Below are 4,838 nucleotides of genomic sequence, written 5' to 3'. Positions count from 1 at the left end.
TCACAGAAAGTTCTATTGAACAGCACTGATATAGATAACATTTGAAGTGACGGGCTTGGATAAGATCACCTATAGAATTAATGAGAAGGGAAAAAGGGGATTCAAAGACTGAGCTCTTCATACTTGTGTACTTAAATACACAAATTGATGATGATGGTAGGATGGTGAGGTGTTAAGGGCAAGCTTCCTTTTTAATTTTAATTTTTTTTTTTTTTTTATGAATTAAGCTTGCCAAGTGGATAAGGGGGCAAATGACATTCCAGGCAAATGGAATAGAGTGTGTTAATAGAGGTATAAAAATGGGATGGTTGGGGAACTGTAGGAAAGCTGGCATTTCTGGATCAAGGCCATATTATTTTAGTATAGTTAAAAAAAAAAAAAAACTACATACAACTCCAAACCTCCTCTTTGCTTCAACAATTTGGGACTAAGCATGTGGTGCTGAGGCTAATCAGTCCAGATCTAATTGGAAGGCAGAATGAGAAGGGGGAAAAGGAATTTTCCTTGTCACTTGTAAACTGTGAATGGGAACAGATGTAAGAATTAAGTTTAGAGAAACGGATACTACCTTCCAACAAGTTTCTTCAATGATAAAAATCACATGTGACAGTCATTTCTAATATTTGGAAGTCTTGTTCAAAAAAGATCTAAAAATTACTTAAGTTGGAACTGAATTTCTATCGGGATTGAGGCAAACTAAAAAAAAAGTTGATGTAGCTAATCAGCTATGGCTTTGATGAAATGTATTCACACTCAAACAATCGCCAGGCCCCATCCTGGAAGCCAACCATTTCAGAACATGTTTTTTCAGGATGTCAGTTTGTTTTAATAGTAGGTTGTTATACCTAAACTACTTACTATATTCTTAGTTTTCTTTCTGTATTTTTTTTTTTTGAAGTTTGCAAAAAGCAGTAACTTAAGGCACAGGAAAAAAAACCCCTACAGAACTGCTTTTCACCAATTAAAAGAAACTCCTTCTATTTACATGTGTGTGAAACTAAAATAACCTTAAGAAAGGTAAAGATTTCATTAGAATAAAAAAAACTTTTAAAAGCAGAATCTATTAAAATCTCACGTTATCATTCTATGCTCCTGCAGTTAAAGACCATGTCATTATTTCCATTATACTTACCTCCTATTTTTCAGGGCTTATTAGCCCGGCTGTAAAAACTTGCTCCAGTTGAAATTTGGCAAACTGACAAGGCTGCGTGCCAGAAGTAATTTACTATCCAGTGCGGTTTGCGAAGTAAAAGAAGCTATAAATAATAGAAAAAGAAATGAAAAGTTACTGGTTCCAAATATTTTAATGTGTGTAATGTGTGTCACCTCAAACTTTTCAGCTTTTGTTGTTGGCAATGCCAGATAACATGAAAGGTTTGAAAAGTACAGATGCTTTGCATTCGCATCAAACTAAGGGCTCTGATGTTCTTAGGCATCAAAGACTGGTCTGTGTCTATCACTTCTGCTCTGACTTTGAAGTCCACCAGGGATCTCTGTGTGGGAGAAGCAGGCAGGGGACTTTGAAAAAGGCAGGGGGATGGGATTCCAGGTGCCTTACCTCTCATTATCGCTGAAACTAGGTACTTCCCTTTATCAAATAATAATGAAAAAAAGACAAGCATTTCTTTCTCTGCTGTCTTTAACCACTGAGCTGTCTGTGAACTTAATCTTCAGATGTGACAATGTGAATATTTCAAGGAAAAGTTCAAGTTTACTTTGAAGTTTATGTTTAAGTACTTTGAAGGCAAGAATAGAAATTTTAATTTGCAAACATCTGGCTAGTCTTTATCTGGCAGACTCCTTAAGAGATTGTCTTGGGATCCTGAGACTTCTCTTAGCTGTTTTCCAGTCTGGCTGATGAGCACCACAACAGGGGCCAAGAGTTTCTCCAAGAGATGGGATGATCAGGGCACATCTTTCTTTTTTTCTTTTCTTTTCTTTCTTTCTTTCTTTCTTTTTTTTTTTTTTTGAGACAGAGTCTCACTCTGTTGTCCTGGTTAGATTGCAGTGACGTCATCACAGCTCACTGCAACCTCAAACTCTTCGGCTCAAGCGATCTTTCTGCCTTGGCCCCCCCAAGTAGCTGGGACTATAGGTGTGTGCCACAACGCCCGGCTAATTTTTCTGTTTTTAGTAGAGACAGGGGTCTTGCTTTTGCTCAGGCTGGTCTCGAACTCCTGAGCTCAAGTGATCTTCATGCCTCAGCCTCCCAGTGTGCTAGGATTATAGGCACGTGCTGGCACAGGGTACTTCTTTCTGGGATCAATCTTACTTGACAATCTGGAAAAAAAATCATAGTCATTTATATTAAAAATTACTAGTATATTATAGGCTAGGATGCAAAATTCACATGAACTGTTTTGGAAAGGGAGAAGACTTTGATCATTTGCGTTTGAATATTTCTGACCCTGCCATACACATAAAAATAATAACTGAAGCTCTTGAAGAAAATGATATCCTTAAAGAGAGAGACTGGTAATTAATTTTTTCTTTTTAATTAAAGCATAACTTTCACAAAGTATACAAATCTTGAGTGTGTACCTCAGTGGATGGATTTTTACAGATGTATACACCCATGTGACAACCACCCAATCAAGTAGAGAACATTTCCATTACCCAGAAGTCTCCTTTGTGCTACCTCCCAGTCAGTACCTCCTTACTAATCTGACATCTATGGTGAATTTTAAAGATAAAATACAAGACTAAAAGAAGTCAGGCTTTTCAAGGGTCACCATAGAGTTCCAGACTCAAGAGTGCTTTTTCTCCGCTCCTAGGGTTTCTTAACTAGAAAGGTAGGCTCAGCTAAGGATTCTGAGATGTAGTGAGCATTATGGAAACATGGTCTTGGGCTTTCTCTAGTAGGCGCTTTTTACCTCTTCAGGAGCTCCTTCTTGGGTTGATATTTCAAAATATTTATGTGATACTATTAGGTGAGTTAATACATAAAAGATTTAGAACAATGCACATAGTAACTGGGCACATAGTAAGCCCTAGATAAGTGACATCTATTATGAGATGCAGAAGTGAAAAGAAGGCTTTGGCATTTTCATTATAATGATTCTTAGAGCAAGATAAACATAAAAGCTAAATTTCAGAATAAAGCAGGAGAGTATTTATAGTTAGGTTGCCTTAAAAATTGTAGTTAACTTGTCAAAGTCTGTATCAAATTTGCCTTAAAATGAAAGATTACAATCTGTTAGAGCTTGCTGACTTCATTGTACCTAAAGAAATTTAGCAAGTACCCTTTCTTATTGTCATGCATTTATTTATTTATTTTTGAGACAGAGTCTCACTGTGTTGTCCTGAGTAGAGTGCCCTGGCATCAGCCTAGCTCACTGCAACCTCAAACTCCTGGGCTCAAGCGATACTCCTGCCTGAGCCTCCCGAATAGCTGGGACTACAGGAACGTGCCAACATGCCCAGCTAATTTTTCTATTTTTAGTAGAGATAGGGTCTCACTCTTGCTCAGGCTGGTCTGGAACTCCTGAGCTCAAGTGATCCTCCAGCCTTGGCCTCCCAGAGTGCTAGGATTACAGGTGTGAGCCACCGCACCCAGACTGTCAGGCATTTATTTATTGAGTATTTATTATATGTTAGGCACTGTTCTAAGCTCCAGAGTATCTAGTGAACAAAAGGCAGGGGGATTCCCTGTGCATATGGAGCTTACTATGTAGCATCCGTACCCTTACTGTTAACACAGGCCCCAGAGATTTCACTGTTACAAAGAAATTCCATCTTTGTTTTACATTCATGATTTCCTTTCACGTTCCTCATGTCTTACAGCTGAGGGAATCAAGAAATGATAAAGCCCAAGCCACCTCTGTCTCAGTTCTGAGACCAGTGGAGTACAATGTGAAAGGAAAAAAAAGAAAGGAAAGGCACAGAGTGGAACATAGTTAATTGCTAAGCCTATTCTCCTTTCATAAATCACACTGAGGATCAAGGTGCTAATGGGAATGTTGAAATAAACAGGTCTAACAAGAACTCCTGCTTTGGCTTTTTATCATCTTCCAGAACTTAAAAAGAACTGAGCCATGTAGTTATTATTGTAGGTTTAGTAATTATATCGGCAATATTGCTTCCAAGCTGGGTTGCCTGATGGTCCTCTTAGAAATAAGTTGCTTCGGCAATAGTTTAAGGAGGGTCTATACATTATTGATTTATTTCAATAAAAAATGTCCAGAAAAATTATAGTGTCTGATGTCGACTCAGGTACATGTGTTTTGAAAGATCTTGTCTATAATGCCAGGGTAATTAAATAATAAACCTTTTCTCCCTACTTTAAAATTAATCAGCCAATCAGAGATTCTAATCGTCATGTGAAAATCAAGGTTCATCACGCTGGTTTAGTAAATCTAGCAGAAAGTGAAGACTAAGCGTTTTGGGTACGCCCCTACGATTTTCGTGACTGACTTTTTGAAGTGTTTAATTATACAATATCTTCCCCCATTTGTGGGTTTTTTTTTTTTTTTTTTGGTTCTTGGTGTTGGAACGTGAGGACGTGGGATGAGACCACAAAAAAAATAGACATCCTCCTGCAGAAAATGCATTTCATGCCGTTTTCAGGCAACCTCTCTAGACCCTGGGGCGCTTTTACCGATCCGGGTCGAACTCGCCGCGCGCGCGTTTAGTCCCGCTCCTAGCCTAGCTCCGCCCCCTCACTCCTGTCCGCCCAAGTCGGAGACCAGGAGCGGCTCTCACTGCGATTCCACAGTCAGCCACAGGGAGGCGACAGCGGTCGCAAAAGGCAGAGGGTCTTGCCTAACTACGAAGGCGGCGGAAGCGGAAAAGGCGGGACCTAGGGAGTCTGCTACGTCAGTACGTGCGAGCACGCGGGC

The sequence above is a fragment of the Eulemur rufifrons genome, chromosome 9 (assembly GCF_041146395.1).
Source record: "Eulemur rufifrons isolate Redbay chromosome 9, OSU_ERuf_1, whole genome shotgun sequence".
NCBI lineage: Eukaryota > Metazoa > Chordata > Mammalia > Primates > Lemuridae > Eulemur > Eulemur rufifrons.
Note: the sequence above shows the minus strand (reverse complement) of the source record.